The sequence below is a fragment of the Haliotis rufescens genome, unplaced genomic scaffold (assembly GCF_023055435.1).
Source record: "Haliotis rufescens isolate VD_foot unplaced genomic scaffold, xgHalRufe1.0.p SCAF_40, whole genome shotgun sequence".
Lineage (NCBI taxonomy): Eukaryota > Metazoa > Mollusca > Gastropoda > Lepetellida > Haliotidae > Haliotis > Haliotis rufescens.
The window spans coordinates 3,901,364-3,922,764 of NW_025964113.1; the positions used below are offsets into that span (position 1 = coordinate 3,901,364).

The 21,401-nt window shown below is 38.3% G+C and overlaps 1 protein-coding gene across 2 annotated transcripts in view; it reads left to right on the forward strand.

Annotated features, from left to right (window-relative positions):
- The first annotated feature begins 411 nt into the window (after positions 1 to 411).
- Positions 412 to 21,401, forward strand: part of LOC124139000 (ankyrin repeat and fibronectin type-III domain-containing protein 1-like) — a 217,989-nt gene continuing 196,999 nt past the window's right edge. For both annotated transcript variants that reach the window (XM_046505949.2, XM_046505965.2), the window contains exon 1: positions 412 to 713. The gene's annotated coding sequence lies outside the window, so the exon portion shown is untranslated. The remainder of the gene's footprint in view (positions 714 to 21,401) is intronic.

Genomic DNA, 21,401 nt, shown 5'->3' on the forward strand with positions numbered 1-21,401 from the left:
TACATCAAAGTGTTACCTACTTTCATAAAGAAAAAGTAATTTTCTCATAAACAAAATTTTGTAATTTAATGAAAATAGAGGCCATTTTTGTGTTAATTGCACATTAGATGTAATAATAACATTCATGTGTTGTTGATCCTTCACAATGTATCCAAATACACTGTTTTCAAACAGAAGACTCACAGAAGCTTTTTAATAAATCTCTTTTGATCAAATAATGGCTTGCCACATCACATTTTCCAATAAAGGGGAATGTTTTATAGGCCTTGTTAATGCTGAGGGACAGGTATTCTGTCTCATTCATATCGTGAGCCCACGTGCTATATACACGGCTGTCAACACACTAGCTGACGAGCCAGTGAAACTACAAGTGCGCGACTTCTACGGCCACGTTCGATAGACTATACACAGCTATAGCTGGTTCGAGCAGCAAATGTGACCAAGAGCTTGTCAGTTTGAATGAGCGCTCCCTGCTGTGTGCTAGCCCAGTACACACCTGTGGTACATTTACCTGAGTTGAATTTGTGTTGTGTGTATCTGTTCAGCTGGACCTCAGTGATGCTAGAACAGTGTACTATGTGATGGAATTGATTACCTGTGTTGGATGGAAAACTGCAGATGGAACCATGCTTGTTGGCTTTGTTTAAATTTCAGAGTATTTTCACCTGTGTTCCCCAGTCAGTAATCACCTATTGTGTAACTGGAATAGTCAGGTGAGTTGTTTACAATTTGAATTTTGAATGTGGGTTTTTGTTTCATTGATGGATGAGGATGCTGCTGTAGAGTACTATCCTCTCATTGATAGGGTATGACTTGGAAAAAGAAATGAACATGTGGACTGATTTTTCAATGAAGTATTGATTGTCCTTTTGATGTTAAATATGCTCAGTTTCAGCGATGACAGGTGATTAATCAAACTAACTACAGCTGAAGCTGATTTCTTGTCCTGCTTTTATTGTGTTATTTCTGTACATGGTAGAAAAAGTGTTTCACACATTTGTGTTGACATTTGTGTGTTGGGATTTGTTTCTGCCATACAGCAAGGTCACATGTTCTAAGCAATACAGCTTCATTCATAAACGTTTTTACTATATTCAGCGGTGCACAGTAGAAGGTCTCGGGTGAAGTCGGAAATTGTTTTATTTTGAAATATGAACTGTGCATCTCTATCCCTACAATATGGGAATATTGATAGGTTTTTGAATTAATGTTGAAATTACATTAAGATTGATCATGATTCTTATGCTATATGATTGGATCCAATTAATGATTTATTTCTTAAATACAACCTTAAACACCTACACAGTGTCAGTATCAGTGTTTTGAGTATATTGAAGAGTGGCATGATAGTACATGTATATACACAGCAAGCTATTGTGTTTCTGATATGACAATGATTGTGGTGTTACGTTGAGATAGGGAATTCGTATTGTCATTGTGTTGGCTGGGTGGGACATTTCTATCTGTCTGTACTGATATCTGAACAAATTCATTATTGACTGAAGTCCTAGTCTTTGTTTGATGATTTTCATGCCAAGCCAAGAGACTAATAGTTTCGTTATAGGGAGGGTATATTCATAATTATGGCCCTCCCAAATGTAGATGATAGTTTTTTTAATATTTCTGTTTTTGTTCATCACACATCTTCACGTAAATAAACAAAATAAATGTTTCTTCTTTCCTTAGGTTTATTTACACAGAAAATATATTTCTTTGTTAGGCAACAAATGATTTGTAAGATTTTCATCTGATATTAAAATATGTGAGATGGAAGTTTTTAAAAATTTTGTATATATATTTTTTATACAAAATGTTCAAGGCCAATTTTCATAAGAAGTGATGTGATTCACAAGTCTATTAGCAAAAGGGACATGGATCTAGAAAGGCTGACTGCAGAATTTAATCAATTAAGTGCTCAATTGAGAAACATGACAACACATGTACAGTTATTTTCTGTCTGCAGGTACTTGGCATTAAAACATGTCGTTGGGTAGTGAGGTGAGCGGGGATAAAAATGTAATGATCAAAACTATCATGGCCTTATTTGTAATTTTCTTGTAATGTGCCTGGAATCTCCAGTATAATTATGGGGACCATCCTCCCTGTTATTAATGATTGGATGTGTCAATTTCCTGGTTGTCTTGAACTTAATTTATGGTCTATAGAGTTACAGATAGGTTAAACATACCCTGATAAGTGGAAATCAACTTGTTGTTAAGACATAATTTAGCACAACTTTGAATTTGTATCAAGTAGAATGACCAAAATATGTGTAAAACATCAAAGACAGGTACCATGGTGTGGTACGCTTGCCGGCTGTTGTCAGATGGCTAGGAGAGATGGTAGGAAGGTCAAGTTGGATGTGACAAACCCTGGATAATGTGGACTATTTTTCTGGTCTCCAGGCATTTAAATCAGTAGGGTTTGACTTTATATTCTTGTTTTGTCATGAACAGTGAGTACCACTAACAATGGGTTTGCACCTTGCATGAAGGTCGATCAGGTAATTGGAACCACACCGTTTGTTTTTTGGAAACTTCCCACTGCACCTCATTTTGTGATCTGATTCTCATGCTGTTTCATTCATGACTCTAGTACAGGTGCACCAACATACACACATGGCTTTTGAAGGCATTTTTAACATAGAATTGTCCTTGTTACTATCCCCTTCATAATGTGAGCATTGTATCCTTCCTGAAATGCAGAAATCATGGCTTTTTTTGACATAATGTCATGGCCTAATCCGTTTCCTTGGTTCTGTAGATTGCTAGGGGAGTTATCAGAGTACCTGGAGGTGTTATCAGAGAGTAACCGGAGGTTTTATCAGAGAGTTCCGGACGTAGTGCTATGGAAATAGTCAGCTAAGTTGAGAATGTTCTGCGTGCATACTCTTGGCAAGGATTATAAAGAAAATTAATGTTTAAGAATATGTGTTTATTTTCGTTGTTTTGACATTTAATTACATCTATCTGCACAACCAATTGCATGGCCTGGAATTGATGTCAAGTAATGATAATTTACCTCTTCGATCGGGTCATGCATGGAGAGTTTGATCAAACATCACACCTTCGCAAAATGACCAGTTCCCTGACATTCATGTCCCTGGTTGGGATTCCCAGCAACCTGCTCTAGTGTTAGAGGTGACATAATACACTGGGTGGTCAGGCTGATAGCATGGACCATTGGTCATAATATCACCCACCAGCTGGAATATTGAGTGCATTATGAAAGAAGAAACAAATTTTCCAGGTGAAATGGATGATATTCTTAAACTTTATCATTATATCCCTTCCTTAAGTACACAGGATTCATCTTCTCAAGGAAAGGAAGTTAACTGTTAAAAGTCCAGTTTCCACCTTTGCCAAACTAGGCTGGATAAATAATGGTTTTCAAATGATTTGATGCTCTTTGCGAGGTAAGGCCCATTTTATTACAATACAGATCTTGATTATCGATCAAATTGTCTTGACTGGGCAACACCATTTTGTTTGAAGAAAATACAAGTGATATGAGAGATGGAATCTGATTGGTCAATAGGAGGGACATAGAAGGGACATAACTCGTAAAAGCCACCGGTGGTGCTACGATCGAGCCACAAAATTCCAGCCTAGTTCTGCAAGGGAGAAACTCGACTTTTGTAGTCAGTTGACACCCTTGCCTCAGGAAGATGGCATACATGGATGCTGCAGGTAATAGTAATCCTGTCACAACCAAAAGAGGTTGTTTTCAATAGCAGATTTTATAAGCTTTTGTTCAAAGAAATATGCATTTTTTTAGTTACATTTTTCAAATATTTCCAAAATATAGCAGAAGGCATATTGAAATTAAATTCAGATTATTTAATCATTTAAGTCTTTGTCCGTATCTTCATTCCTGTGATTCATTATATATTTTCACAAAACAAAATTTAAATAAATAATGTTTGAGGGGCAATTGCTACATATAATATTTATGTACATATGTATTCGTTGTTAGACTGGTCTTTACTTAAACCATAACAACAGACTATAATTATACATTGTAATGGGACATTTACGAATATCTAATTACTTTCTGTAAAGATGAAATATTAATATTTGTATATTATAAATGCATTTAATGTCATTTGTGAGATGTTAATTACTATGACATCAATGTGATACATTGATTCAATTTTTTCTCCAGGTTGACAGTACTTGTTGATTGAATGAAATATTTTGTCTCCAATGTGTTGGTAATGTAACAGCCTATCTGTCAGGACTATAGAGAGCCGACTTTGAAATGTATGCCCCTTATTGAGGGTCATTTGTCGACAGCTATCTGTTTTCCTGTCCCCTGACAAGCACCTGTCCCAGTTCAAACTGATAAATATTTCAAACGAAATGCCACCTGAGCTTCCACAGTTTTAAGTGGATTGGTGTAACAATTCCTGGAAAACTGATTTATAGTTGGGTGTGTAAGAATCTTAAGCACTTATAGATAAATTGAAGGGTGTTTGACAAGGATGGAGACAGTATGGAGGCTAAAATCAGGATCACTCACCCTCCTGTTCTGCTCATCCTCTGTTATCCAGGGTATTTAATCTTCATTCTGTTATGATAAACACCCTGGACCCATTATCCAATGTAGCTTCATTTTAGAAATAGCATCAACACCTCCATTGCTCCTATTTGTTTCGTTTGTTTATTATTTAATGCCGCACTTAGCAATATTCCAGTTGTATGACGGCGGTCTGTAAATAATCGAGTCGACCAGACAATCCAGGGATTGACATCATGAGCATCGATCCACGCAATCGGGATAGGATGACATGCATCAACCAAGTCAGCGAGCCTGACCACCCGAGATTATAAGAAATATGTGATTATAGAATATAGATCGTGAGAATCTGTTGTGAACAGGGCTCTCAAGAAACAATTTACTGCTGCTGGAAAACGTCACACAGTTTCATTATTATCAAAGTGTGATGGTACATCTGTTGGAGAATTAATCATCTCACTATTAATATGGTCTCTGTGTACACCCCTTGAATAATAGACATGCCATCTGTGTTGCAAAAAAGGGAATGTAATTTGAAATAAACGCATTTCCTTTTCATGCTCAACACCTGTGCTGCAGTGCACCAGGTGGGGTTTTCATGACAAGTGACATGTCAGGCAGAAGTGACTTATTCCTTGTCATGCTTCATTTCAGATGATGGATTGAAAATAGAGATCCACACTTGTGATTGCCCTGAAATACCAATAGCTGTACAAGTTGCTACAGTGGCAGTTGGTTGTATCTAGCTATGGCAGTAAAATGCTCATATATTCAGATTTAGCACCTTGCAGTCTGTAATGGGCTGTGTTGGATTATGAGAATGTCGCCAGATGTCATTGTTATTGAAGTATTTAAAAACTCATCAGCATGACTTTAGCTAATGTAGGGTGAAATATTTCCCCGTTTTATACAGCTGGTAATAGGTTGCATGTATACATGTCAGTGTGGGATGAACTGGAAAAATGTGATAGCCTCTGCTGCATGGTTTCTATATGTGTCAGGTCATATCTTTCTTGGGGCAAAGTATGAGATGTTCTGATCCTCACGTAGAATTGCATGACAGTGGAATATTTTGTTATGGACATTACATGGTGTCATATCCACTAAAACTTAAGTCAGTTGATTGTTCTCTGTGGTGACAAGTCAGTAAAATAAGCAGGGAATGCAATGGAAAATTATGAGGGCAAAGATCAAGAAAAGTATTTTTCATTTGTTTTTCGTTGATGTTTTGTGCAGCAAATAGACCAGCCATGTTACAAAAGGGAAACCTAAGAAAGTACCTTGTACACATGTAGAGAATCAAACCTGGGCCTTCAGCTTGATGAGTGAACACTTTCACCACTAGGCTAGCCCATCTCCCCAACCCTTAATTCTATTGAGGGAGTCATCATTATTAAAATATGGGAAAATATTTTTAAATATCCTTAGGAGGCAGTAAGAAATAAATGACTCGTGGTCATTGTTTATCGTTCTTCATGGTTTATTCTCACTGCAGTGTTATATTGTACAATAAACAAAGACCATGAGTCATTTATTTCTTAATTAAATTGGCCTTTTATCAAAATAGTGAAACTGAAGACAGTCTAGGTGTTTAACCAAGAGACAGCAATAAAAATATTGATGTATACAGGTAAAGGAGAACCACTTGTATGTATGAGTAAACACCTTTGTCAGTAAACATGTCAAAAATACTTTGTTACATCCCAATATCTGACATTAGTTTTCTCACGTGACTGTGTTGGAATTTTAAATGGTTGATGGAGCAATTATCAGCTAGGATGTACCGGTAATTGATGAGTCCGGTGAGCCAGCCCAGTAGTCAGCAACAAACTGTAGCTCTCGTGTTTCACAAGCAAGTCATGCTTTACAAAACTCAATAATTTCAGAATGGAACAACGTTGAAACATATACCTCCTGATTGTTGTGTGTCTGAAGTAGATACTCTCCATGCTTGGGTAACATTGCATAAGTCACTAGGCCTATAAAACCTAATCCCTATTGATGTAGAAGCTGGGATGCTTTAAGCATATGGGAAAATTTTAGATATGACAGAATAGGAGAGGAATGTGTTCATGAATTGAGTCCTTTCAGTTTTGAATTCTGTGAGATACTCACTTGCACTGTGTGTGTGTGTGTGTGTGTGTGTGTGTGTGTGTGTGATGGCAGGTACAGTTATGCATATGATGCAAGGGCATGGCATACAGTGCAGTCTTTGTGGACATTCTCATATAGCGTATTTATAGTTTTTTGTGAGGATAACTGATTTGTCACATCATTGATGGACATTAAAAGGTATTTATGGTTTCTGAACACAGTAATAGGTTGATTGTGCTTAACAATTGTCAGAAATAGGCCAGGAATTTGAATGTGTGGAATGAATGTATATTCAGGTATTTTGGAGTTTCACTATTTATTACTGTGTTACTGATTGGCTGTATGGTGATTGATGCTGTCATGTATACACAAAGTAGGCAGCACTGTTAGCATATGAGTAGAATTCAATAGAAATATAATACCAAGAATACCAAAATATATCTTTTTGAATTGTGAATAATGATAATTTTGCGGCAAATTGAGTTGTTGTGTGAAGGACATACTAGAAATTGAGCGTGTAACATGGAATGTTATCAATGAGTGAGTTGTGTTTAACATTTAACAGTGTTTCGGTTATATCACGGCTTGTCAGCTTGATATGAGAGGAAAGCATGAAGTGATGCTTTGATATAACTACTTTGTAGAAACACATGAGCACAGTATGGTGCTGGAAAACCAAGAATCCTTATCCAACCCATGATAATAGGATCCTGGCACACTTGAGGGAGGCAACTCTGCAAAGCAGATTCTGGCCATGAGACGAATGGTCATCTGTACTCCAGATGTTATTGTCTGATCCTGTTGATCCAGTGCTAAGTACGTTGCACGATGTCCTACAGAGAGATCTGCACAGAATGTCATTGCAGACTATTAATTGGATTGTTTGAATTTAAAGCATAACTTCCAAATGTAGTATTACTATTATATTTGCCTTTGACAGGAATAATTAAATCAAGGTCAGTCAGCCACAGACACAAAAACCTTCCAAGTTTTGTGTTGGTTTTCATGTTCTGTTGAACAGAATTATAATGGAGGTCAGTCACCCCCAGCCAATACCTTTATTATGCCTTGACATGCACAACTCATATAAAGCATCAGAGAGATAGATCCCTTATCAAGCTGATGATAATGAAGGTTTTGTGAAAATATGCATGCTTTTGATGAGAGGAAACACAACAGTTATTGTTGTGCCGCAACAGACCTGTAGACAAACCACAGTATTTAATGCAACCAGTAGAAATGCATATATGTGTATTGTACAGACTAATATTTAGTCTTTGAAAGAAAATATTTTCAGATTTCTTTTGTAAATTGTCACCATATAATAAAAGTAGACCAGAGAATATCTAAATTCTCAGAAGAAACTTAGACTTGCCTGAGTTTTGAGATATTTTGTATTAGGATCTACATGAAAGACTATGCGAGACTAATGTTTCAAGTAACACTTAAAATTGTAATATGTTTAAATGCAAACTCTTGAAGGAAGAGATTAGTTGTGTTTACCTAACATGTACAGGTTCAAAGATGAAATCCCATCCAACAAAATAAAAACAAAACAGATCAGGTCCATGGAGTGAAATTCAGAATGTCAAATACATGGTATCACTTTTTAGTTTTAGGGCCCAGTAAAATGCATGTGTTTGGTTCATTGCTATATCTTACATTGTCATGGTAATTGCATCAAATACATCATGCAGTATGGGTCTTATATGGTGGCCATGTTGACTAAGAACGCAAGATGGCTGGTCTCTTCTGACAAGTGTGTTTTAGCAGGAGGTAATTTGGGATTTATGTTGTTGACCAACGAGTGAACAGGTTTGGTTTAAAGCTCTGCCTCAGAATACCTATTGACAACACCCAGCCCATAATGAGAGTGTTTATTAACATTGTAGCCCAATGTTATAGGAAAAATGTCCAATCAAGTAAGCTAACAAAGTAATTGTTACCTCCCCTACTTATCTCCCTTTTGTGACTCTTTTAAGGTCTTAATCTAGAGGTCTAGGGACTCAAGGGTGGGGATTACAGAATTCCCCGATTGGGGGGCAGGGGGTATCATGACATGATGTGGGCAAGGCAGGGGGTGTAGAAGTGACCTGATTGCTTCCCCATAACTGTCATGTTGTGTGGACATTGGGTATAAGGGTAAGTTGAGACTGGTAGCCGAACATGCCTGGGGGGATTACACCAGGGACAGTCTTGGAAACCTACACTGGTTTTCTTTACAGGCAGGGACTGTGTGCAAATCATGGGATTACCTTGTCGGGATGCTGATTCAAAGAAAACATACACAAATTTTGTATGACTGTGATTGAACGTGATAAAACTCCCTGTGACCTTCATCTCACAGATAATCATCTCTGCTCCATGCCTGTATCACCTCATGTTGTCATTATTAAAGGTTTATGAAGTGATTGCTTCAGTGCTTTATCCCACAACAAACAGAACATGATGATTAACGCAGTCCAACATTGTTACTGAGAAGATACTGTGCCACAGCAAGTAGTTCTGTCACCTTCCATAGTCTGTCTCCCAGACCCCAGAGAATAAATTAAAGGAGTCCAACTCAAGTCTAGAATGATTGGGCAAGTCTAGATTACATCAGCTCTGAAATTAAGCATTGCTTTTGGCTACATTTGGATTTTATTATTTTCATTTTGAAGATATATATTTTCAAGTAAGATAACTTTATTTCTGGGACTAATGTTAGTATACACCTGCCATCGTATCTGCCCTGACAGTGGTCAGTCCTCGTATCCACCCTGACAGTGGTCAGTCTTCGTATGTACCCTGACAGTGATCATTCCTCGTATCTACACTGACAGTGGTCTGGTCAGTCTTCGTATCTACCCTGGCAGTGGTCAGTCTTTGTATCTACACTGGCAGTGGTCAGTCCTCCTTGTATCCACCCTGACAGTGGTCAGTCCTCATATCCACCCTGACAGTGGTCAGCCCTCCTTGTATCCACCCTGACAGGGGTCAGCCCTTGTATCTACACAGGCAGGGCTACAGGTATCATACCACCTCAGAAGTGCAAGCTTAGTGACTGGAGTTGAAAATGTTCACTCACCCAATGAACGTATTGTGTATACACCAATCTCTTTAAAATATCTCAGTAGTGATTGAAATAACTCTGATAAGTATCACAGCAGCTCATTTGTTGTGATCCAAGGGATTAACTTTCCAATGGGTACTGTGTGTATAGCGCTGGTATAATGATTGGACATATTTGTTGTAAAGGGGCAAGACCTCCCGACCCAAGGGTGGTTTTTATCCCTCTACTTGAGATGTCAGCCTTGCTTGCCTTCAAATCAGGATCCCTCAGGGGTCGCTGAAAGAATCTTGTTCAATGTCTATTATGGCTTCTGAGAGTAGGGCAGAGTTGTATGTCATGGTACTCAAAGTTTGAAAGAAACACTTTGAATATCAACGGGTTTTGAAATGTTTGATTTCAAGCTAGCTTATCAATGTAATGAATGAAATAGATGATGTCCACAGCTATTGTTTGTGGCACTGCTCAAGGTTGTGAGATATACTTCAAGGAGGGACTAGGCTCCAAGGCTCCAAGGCTCCAAGGCTCCAAGGCTCCATGGCCTTGTACCCATTTCTAGTGTAGGTACAGATGTTTTTAAAAGTGCACTGTGTAAAGTTGTGATTGTGTGAAATTGTCTGTGTTCTGAGAATCATCATTAAATGCACCATTGATATGCATAATCAGATTTAAGCAGAGAATATAAGTGGTATTTGACAACTTGATTGAAACTATGTGTGTTAGTATCACTATACCAAGTTAGAAAAAAACATACGGCACATATGTTTCATTATACCTGGATCAACTTCCAATGTCTTCATGGAGAAGGAATACATCTTCTCTAATGGCTATGATAAGGAGACAGACTTATGTCACTGTCACCCCCTAAACTGGTTCATCACTGAAATATTGTTAGACTAGATCTTCTTCCACAAGACACTCATTACCCTACAACAGTGATACCATGTGACAGAGGTAGTAAGCCCACTGAGGACAGATTGCGCCGATCAATGGCCATGTAATGGTGGTGCATGTAGTTTGCAGATTAGTATGCATCAAACTATTGAGTTTATGAGAGCATTGATATGATGACTACATGAAACTCAATATGGCTCTTAGACTGGTACCAGAGTACTCGCATCTAACTGAATTAAGCCAAGGACTTGAGACCAAGGGAGATAACTCACAGACAATAGTTTCTTTATGTCTTCTCTTTTTCAAACAGGAGTGTTGCAGATAGTGGCCCAATGTCTGGATGCATATTGACTTACAGGAAAAGACAAAATGTTGATGTGTTGCATAACTAGCATGTGTTGTCGTGTTTCATTGCTTGATGAAATAACAACACACACTTGTCCTACCAAACATAGATGCTATTTTTTTTTATCCCCCCTGGCATATAATGTGGGGGGATATATTCATCATCTGGTCAGTCTGTCCAACTGTAATTTGTTTCTGGAGCATAACTTGAAAACTGTGAAAGACTTTTCATCCAAGCTTGGTACATGTATTAACCAGGGGCTGAAGTGGTGCCTTTTGTTATTGTGAGGGACGGGGGATTTGTCATCTTCTGTTGGCATTTTGTTAAAGAGGTCAGATGTGATTATTAATCAGTGTGCTCTGTTATTAGTGAGAAATAACAGTAATAAATGCTATACAAGCCCTGTTAAAACAAGCAACACACATATGTTTCAGAGTATGCATGCTTACAATGACAAGTTCAATCGCATGGGCTATTCAACGAATAAGTAACAAAGCTGTGCATATTTTCACTAGCAATTGCAAGAGTTACAAAAGTAAAAAATGAAAAAGTATATTGCAAAATCACCATCTTTTTCAACCATGAGACAAAGGTAGTCAGCCTCATGTCCAGTAGGGATATGTAAATTTTCACATAGATTCCATTGGTTATGGCCAGATGCCTGTGGTAAAATGTGAGGGATACACTCACTGCAAATTAAAGAAGCATTTTTAAGCATTCAGTGCTTAAATCACATGCCTTTGTTCCATATATAGCTGTAGTCAGTATATAGACACTGATTGTTTTTAAAAGTCCCAAGCAATTCTATGTCTTGTCTAGAATTCTTCAGTTTCAGGAATGAAGAGACTCTCTGTGCTCCTTTCAAATAAACTGAAAGACAATTAAACATCAACAATTCTTTCTGAGACTTAATGTTAGTCTAACTATATAGCTATAAATTTCAACTTTTGAAATTAAGTAATTGAGTCCAGGTCGGCTTTCAGACAGATTCTCGGGTCAAGATTTGATCTTTCTCCATCAGAGCCCTATAATATAGTCGGTTTGAATCAGTCACAGTTTAATGAAAACTTGTTCTGACTTTGTGCTTTGTACCTCAGGTGATAAGGTGACACCTTCAACTCACCTTTATACATCAAGATTTACTTGTATCCATTGTCAAGGCTTTCTTCCTGTTATAGGGTATTTGCAATGGACAGAGACGACAACCAATGCATTTAAATATCATTTGAAAAATTTTTTTCAGTTGTATCTGTTTGTATTTGTAGACTGTCAAAGATAGGGCAGTGGGGCAAGTAGAAATTGAGTTTAAAGTTCTCATAATGGCTGTTGGCTCTGGTCTGTTGAATACACAAACTGTTAACATTCAGGGCTTCTGTAGAAATCATTGATACATCGATGCACTGGTGAACACAAATCATTATCTCCATGAGATGAGTTATTAATACCAGGTTTATTTCTTTATTCTGTATCTATATGTTTCTATATGTATCAATTTCACATGCTGTAATTCTGAGATGAACATTCTAGGCAGGAGTTAATGACCACATTGTTGATTAAACTGAATGTAAGATACCAAGACTCTCAATTCTGTATTTATATGTATCATGTCTTGTAATAATAGATTGTTTTAATTACCTACATTTATGAGATAGTTTATGGACTTAGTTTATCATTTTACCTTTATCATATTAAATTCATTATAAAATCTGATTATGTAAACTCAAAACTACTACATTTTTCAAAAATCACCAATTCATATACAATTGACTCTCTTTACACAGAAACTGTACAAGTAGAAAAAACCCCAGGTAAATACTGTATATCGCTGTGTATAAAGCGACTCCACATATAAGTCAACACCCCTGTACACTCCTTCAAAATCAACCGTAAATCCTATCTATAAAGCGACCTGGAATGGAGCACATCACAATCGCGCACACAAACCTTATATTTGCAATAAAAACATGTTTATCCTTCATTGTTTTTTCTACGATGATTGGTCGCGTGTGTAACTCCAGCACACGTTGCCATTTTATGTTTACTCGGTACGACACCAAATTGGTGCCTGTAAAATAAAGTTCATTTATCAAGTAATAACATAAGAATCTATTTCAAGTTACGAGCCATTTATTAACGCACACTCACATTTCTTAAATCAATTAATTAAAATCTTTAACTCTGTTAATTATTTACATACATAAATCCATACATCATTCAAACAATCATACATAAAAACACAAAAGTATTTTCCAGGCTTATTAACAGTTGGCTGTCATTAGAACAGAACAGAATCCAAGATCGGCCTCAGCCATCAAACTCTGAGTCGGATTCTTTTGCATGAAGAATGTCCGAGGCTGTCGAATTCATTCTGTCGTCGTAGTAATCATTTTGATCATCCCCAAAATCATCTGGGATATCGACGACTCTGTCGGTTGTGTCGGCTCTCTCGCATTCAGCATTAACCAGATCCTCAAACAAACAATCATCCTCCGATCTGTCCATTGCATTCGCAATCCCACACTTTAAGACAATTCGCTTTACCATGTCAGCTGGTATTTTCATCCATGCAACCTTCACCCATTCCACAACAACTGGTAGTAGTGCCTTTCTTTGTTCTTTTGTTTTGGTGTAGGTGTGATCACCATTCACCGTTCACGTAGTCCACTCCCTCCTCACGTTGGCCTTGAAGGGTTTGTTGAGGCAGACGTCAAGTGGCTGCAACAGGGAGGTGCAACCCCCAGGCATCACAGCCTGCTGTATTTTGCTGTCCCCCAACTTCTTCTTTATGGCTTCACACAAATGTGCACGGAACATGCAGGGCTCGAAAAATTTGTTCAACCCTACTTGTCCTGCAGGGCAAGTACTTTTAATTTTGTACTCGTCCTGCCAAATTTTCACTTGCCCTATTGCTCAATGCTGAACAGACAATATCATGTATCATGTATCATGTACCATGTAACCACTCAAAACAAAGGAAATAAATTGAACCATCTGATAAAATACTGACAAACCTACTGTTTTCCAAATCCTGAGCAGTTTCTATCTTCAACACATCTGCTATAGATTGGGTGAATGCCTTGCAAGCATGATCATTCTAATAATTTGTACGAAGTATTACACCATTCTTATACTGCAACTGACAAAAACTTGGAAATTTTGAAAATGGTTCCCCTTCTATTGCAATATAGTAGGCTGTTGTGAATAGCTTTTCATAAACTTCACTGTTTTTTTCGTCAACTTTTTGCATTGACTTGGCAAACTGCGCAGTCTGGGTTTTAAAATTTTTTTTATCATGTTCACAGCACTGAATATGCTTCCTACTTTTAGCGTGAAATTTCAAAGTTTCTTTTCTGAAATTATGATGTAAACCAGTTACGAGTCCACATTTGGGATCAGATAGTTTGGGGTATTTTCGACTGACAGTGCAATACAACTCGCTGTCATCATCGTCAAATTTTGCCCATTCAAATTCACTCAACCATATTGTTTTGGACTAAGTTTTCGTTTCTCCGCTGTGCAGTCAACTTTTTGTCGGCACGACCCTCCGACAAGAAAATCTTTCTCATATCCGCCATTTTGGTTTACCGTATTTTCCTGAGTATAGTGCGCACCTTTTTATCCAAAAAACACAGCTGTGTAGAAGGGGGTGCGCATTATACACGAAATAATGAGTTTTGATGTTTTTTCCCCCATGGAAAGACATTACCGTGAGCCCGTAACACCGGAAATACCATGTCAACAAATCCATACTGAAGTACGCAAATTAGTCATGTAATTTACACTGTCTGGCTATAAAAAGTGTTCTTTGTATATCTGGACTTATGTTTGTAACTTATTTTATTCATTTTATTCAAAATTCCTTTTAATATTGTTTTAATTAATTTCGGCGAAATCGTGTGTGAAGCGATCGGAAGATCGCACAACTCACCGTTATTAACAGCAACCACGGTCAGATTACCGCTATTGACGCCTTGAAACGAACTTTAGTTGACAGAGAATGGATACATATATCATAAATGCCATACTGTGACTCGTTAAAAGTCATATTTGTTTTTGTTGGACGATTCTATGTCAACACGTAATTCTCGCGATCACGTGCACGGGAGCCTTGACGGTGACTGGTCAGACTGGTTCCATGTAAAAAATAATACCGGCAATAGCGATCAGCTGCTTCGGTTATTATTATTTTAATAATTTGAGTAAAAGCTGCATCTAATTTAACAAGATATTGGAATATATTATTCCTGATAAAGAAAATAGTTTCAAATACAATTTTTGACGATCCTTGCATTAAAATCCTATAAAGTTATATCATTGGGTGTGTTTTGACCGAATCACCGGTAGTTAGCAACCGGACGCTTACATCAATAAATAAAGACTGGTTTCAGCGCAAAGCCTGCGCAAAGATACATCAAGAGACAAACCTCAGCCTAATTGTTAATGCTATACGCGACATAAATATCGATCGGCTGAATGGCCGTGATTTCCGTGTCAATATATCGCACATCAAAACAAATATAAATTAAACTGCTGTGAGTATCTGCTCGTCCGTCAGGACGAGTATTTGATAATTTTAGCTTGCCCGACATCAGTTACCACTCGTCAATACGAGCGGACGAGTGGATTTTTCGAGCCCTGACATGTCCCACACATGCAAGCAGGACTTGCAGCCTCTGGCAGCACCGGGTCTCTTAATCCACCCATTCTCTATCCACTTGTGTACTAGAGACTCGTCCATCCACCCTTTTTCTTGTACTGTGACGTACACGCCACTGGGGAACTTGTCTTTCGGCATCATTTTCCGTTTGAAAATCAGAATTGGGGTCAGCTTGGTCCCATCGGACATACAGGTTAACACCACGGTAAAGTGTTCCTTCTCTGCTACACATGTATGTACTGACACCATTGAAGTTCCCTTGGTGTTGATGGTCCTTGATCCAGGCATGTCGAAGTTAAGAGGAGTTTTATCCATATTGCCGATCTGCCTTAAATCATAATCAACTTCTTCCGCTCACGGATGACAAACTGTTGAAAAAAACTCCACTTTTGTTTCAACTTCAGCAGGAAGTTTCTGGCAATGTGGGTTTTCTGCCTCAGTGCGAGGTTGTGTCGTGAGATCCATGTCCTTCCTTGTCTGATAAATATGGAGAGCTCGCTGCCATATCATCATGTGTGTGACGATGCATGCTGACTTGCGAAAGTCACTGATCCACTGAAAAAGAATTTCTTTGAGTGGCTTGAATGGAGTCTCTGATCCCTGCCTGGCCTCCTTCATCTTTGGCAGCTTCTCCAGCGACAGGTTCGCTTTTCTCCAACTCTGGACCATGAATTCATTAACTGAAAACTCACTTGCAGCAGCACAGTTATTTGCACTTTCAACAAAGGCAACCACCTTGAGCTTGAAAGCAGCGTCATAAGCGAATCGTTTTCTCTTTGCATTCATGATGAGGTATGACAAGTCAATGAATAACAAATTATTTATACCCATCCATGGTCTACTCAAGTACTCCACCATTCTTTAATCCCTTAATTCTACTACATGGCCACTCTCCAACTCTGAAAAAAAGCAATGGGTTTGATCTTTGGTGAGACAAGGGGAGTAATTTAATCGCCAATTAAGTATGTCGTAACCATGCTGCTAGGCTTATGTTTGCTTCACATTCAGCGTGTTTATTCTACAATCACTTATACACACCGTCTCCAACAGTTGTTAATACAACTGTAAAAACATAGGGAATTATCACATGTTAGGTCACGTGTGCCATATGCAAATGCTCACCGGTATTTCCGGCTCTCGACTCACGGATGTTGATAGTTTTACTGTGTCAGCTGGCTTGACAATCTGGATCGAGGCAAGGTCATTTCAACTTTATGTGCAGAAAATATTCAACTTTATTCAAGGAAAACAGATACAAATCATGTTTATGTATGGAAATAGTTCTTGGAACAGTTATTTAGGACGAAATGCGAAGTTTTATTGTCAAATGCGGGGCTGGCTATCGAATGCCGGTTGACATCGCCAGTGGAAGCTGATAGTGAAACAACTGGAAAAAACGTGAGATCCTCGACCCCGTGTATAAGACGACCCTCCTTCTTAAACCCCTCATTCTAGGTACAAAAAACCCGCCTTATACACAGCGATATATTATAGATACATTTGTTGGGTCCAAACTGTGTCCTATATTCATCAACACCTGTAAATGGATAAGTAGGACATTTCTGTTCACCCTAACGAGGTAAGGGAGTTAACTGACTATGAAAGTCCAGTTTCCACCCTTGCCGAACTAGGCTGGAATTTGTGGTTTGATCTTAGCGCACCAGTGGCTATTATGTCCCTCCAATTGACCAATCAGATTCCTTCTCCCACATCACTTGCATTTGCTTCAAACAAAATTGGCGAGCCCCACTCAAGACGATCTGATCGATAATCAAGATCTATGTTGTAATGAAACAGGTCTTACCTCGCGAAGCGCATCAAATCAATTGAGCATCTTTATCAAAAACATGAAAACATTTTGAAAATGTCTGTCGATGCCAAGTTGATGGTACACAAATCCTGCTGTCGACTGAAATCAGCAGGTTGAAATTCCTTTTGTTTATGAACCGGATGTCCTTCCGCGACTTTGATTGGACTATGCACAGACTTGTTAGTCCAGCCAAAATGTAACTCTGGAATTCCAGCCTAATTTTGCAAGAGTGGAAACAGGACTTTCATAGTCAGTCAACTCCCTTGCCTCGGGAAGATGTTTCTGTTCTACCTTGAGTCATTTGAAAAAGGCAAATTGATCGTTTAACCAAAAAGGAAATTGTTATGCAAACTCACAGACAATTTCAAAGGTGACATCCATCATCTGTCATTATTTCTTTAATTAATAAATTTTAAAACTTGTTTGTAACATGTACAATTACTGTGTACTGTTATCTATTTGCATTGTAATTTCATTTCATGACATACCCGTGAAGATCAGGGTTGGAATAGGTCTTCAGTAACACCTGCTTGCCGTAAAAGGCAATTATGCTTGTCGTAAGAGGCAACTAACAGGATCAGGTGTTCAGGCTTGCTGACTTGGTTGATGCATGTCATCATATCCCAATTGTGTATATCGATACTTGTGATATCAGTCACTGGATTGTTTGGTCCAGACTCGATTATTTACAGACAGCTGTTATATAGATGGAATATTGCTGAGTGAGGGGTTAACAACAAACAAACAAACAAACGAACAAACAACACATGACTGTGTGTTATTGTGATAAAATAGGTGTAGTAAGTGGCACACAGGTTGAAACACCTACATCAGATAAGTGGTCAACTCGATAAGTAGGTACAATTGACACAGCCTTGATTTGCCACTTAATGAAAGTCATCGGTCTCATGCAGAGCTTGAGATTCATTTTAATACTTCTGGGTCAACTAACCCATTACCTGCGAAATTGTCATATGTTTTTTTCAGGGGTCATTAACATGGGGCCTTGGGCAATCTGAAGCACTGATCATATTATTACTTGCATTGTTTCGGCCATGAGTTCAAGGGCCTCAGCGGGATGTGCAAGTCACTTGGTTGTATTCAGAAGCACACAGCATACATGACTCAGTATCCTGTATCAAGCTGAATATTTAAAACATTCATATTCATACTAGTTAAGCTTTTTGGAACATCAAGTTCTTTAAGAATGTTTACTCCCAATACAGTCGATGTAGCTCCTGAGAAATGTAACTGAACACTTGAGTTGACTCGTTGACAGTTTGCATGACAAAGTATTGAGAAAGAGTCAAATGAATGAGGATTTAATCATGACAGGGGACATTATTACCTGACATACAGTATATGGAATTCGTTAAGAATGTAGCTTCCAACCATTGTGGTTCTAATCAAAGGACTGACATTTTTACGTCACTGCTTGCATCAGATTTTCCACTTACAACACGGGAACAATGATGAATAACTGCCTGACTGCTGTCATGACAATACTCATCGTAAAACTAAACCAACCCTGAAATATTTCCATTCCAATCATAAGTGCAAGATCTTCATGCATTGAAGCATCACTGGTCTTAAGTCCTACCTTTGATAGTGACACTTTCTCTCGGTGATGCTAAAACAATTATCTTGATCTTGGTGCATAATGAAATAGGACTTATTAACTCAGCCATAAACATATGATTTTGTTTATCTGTGTGTTTGTGTAAAAATTTAATTTTACCACAATGTCAGATATGATGTGATTCAATTTATGCATGGTTTAAAAAAAATATTTTTTTTAACAAATAAGTTTAAAATAGTCTCAGAAGCAGCTGTTGTGTATAGCAGTCCTATCAAATCCAACAATATTTATTATTCCTCTTTATTTATGTTTAATGATCCAGTAATGTTGATTTGTTTGTGGCTAAACAGAATATTACCTCATAAAATGGTGATTTCCAAAGAGTTTTCGCAAATTAATATGTAGAAATTGATTTGACATTTTACCTAGTTTCAGGAATATCAGCTGTTCACACTGAAATTTGGAGGTAGACAATTATTAATGCTGTTTGTAGCTAAACAGACGCTTTCATTGCTGTTTGTTGAGGGTAATGTTATCAGGTGCTAAATGACCCTCTTTTATTGTTAATCACAGAATTGTGTCCGCTTCACACACCTTGACACCAGTGGCAGCAAACAGTTGGTGTTCAAACCACCTGATGCTTACCCCAAGTTCAAATAGCATCTGCTTGGCGTAAATATTGTCAGGCTTCCATCAAACATGTACAAGTAACACATTCATACACCCAGCAGTTGAGTAAAACCGTTCTTCAAGCAGCCAAACATGTACAGCATGTGTTAAACTAATTCTCTTGTTGAGTTTTGTCCCTTTTTTTCACCGTCACTTGTGTGTGATGTTTCATTGAGAGGGCTGTGCTAATTCTCCAGCATTTCATTTCGTTTGGAAACACTTCTAAGAGAGAATACATAATGTTCAAATTAAGCCTAATGAATAATGTATCAAGTTGGATGATTGCATCAAAAGGGCTCTTCCTTTGTAATCATTGCAGGACAAAGAGACGCCGTGTTATTGTATGCTTTACAAACTAAATATGTTTACAGGGATTTGTTTGTTCTGATGCTTTCAGGAGACAAGACACTAATGTTTCTTGTTGACATGAATCTTGACTTTGCCTCCATTTTCACTGACACCCTGTACAAGATGAATTCCCCATTCATAAGTAGTGATCAACCAGTGGAGGAATCCACAACAAATTGCTTATTTATTCATCAGATGTATTGTAAGGACCCCAAGGGGCAATTTATGAAATTGATAAATTGCTAAGAAAGCAAGGCCAATTTCATTTCTTGTGTAGCAGATTTTCTTTGTTGATACATCAGAGGCAAAATAAAGAAAACTATTTTGTTAGAGTTTCTTTATAGTTAATTTTCTGGACAAAACTTTAGAAAGTTTTGAAGTTTTAACTAAATACAAATATTATATGTTTAGTAAAAATATATTTTAAATTTAACGCTGGAATTTGAATTTTTTTAGGAAGTAGACCAGTGGGAACAGACCAGTGTTGTTGGAGTAGACAGATCAGTGTTGTTGGAGTAGACAGATCAGTGTTGTTGGAGTAGACAGATCAGTGTTGTTGGAGTAGACAAACCAGTGTTGTGGGAGTAGACAAACCAGTGTTGTGGGAGTAGACAAACCAGTGTTGTTGGAGTAGACAAACCAGTGTTGTGGGAGTAGACAAACCAGTGTTGTGGGAGTAGACAGACCAGTGTTGTTGGAGTAGACAAACCAGTGTTGTGGGAGTAGACAGACCAGTGTTGTGGGAGTAGACAAACCTGTGTTGTGGGAGTAGACAGACCAGTGTTGTGGGAGTAGACAAACCAGTGTTGTGGAAGTAGACAGACTAGTGTTGTGGGAGTAGACAGACCTGTGGAATGGGAGTAGACAAACCAGTGTTGTGGAAGTAGACAGACCAGTGTTGTGGGAGTAGACAAACCAGTGTTGTGGGAGAAGACAGACCAGTGTTGTGGGAGTAGACAAACCCGTGTCGTGGGAGTAGACAGACCAGTGTTGTGGGAGTAGACAAACCAGTGTTGTGGGAGTAGACAAACCAGTGTTGTGGGAGTAGACAGACCAGTGTTGTTGGAGTAGACAAACCAGTGTTGTGGGAGTAGACAGACCAGTGTTGTGGGAGTAGACAAACCTGTGTTGTGGGAGTAGACAGACCAGTGTTGTGGGAGTAGACAAACCAGTGTTGTGGAAGTAGACAGACTAGTGTTGTGGGAGTAGACAGACCTGTGGAATGGGAGTAGACAAACCAGTGTTGTGGAAGTAGACAGACCAGTGTTGTGGGAGTAGACAAACCAGTGTTGTGGGAGTAGACAGACCAGTGTTGTGGGAGTAGACAAACCCGTGTTGTGGGAGTAGACAGACCAGTGTTGTGGGAGTAGACAAACCAGTGTTGTGGGAGTAGACAAACCAGTGTTGTTGGAGTAGACAAACCAGTGTTATGGGAGT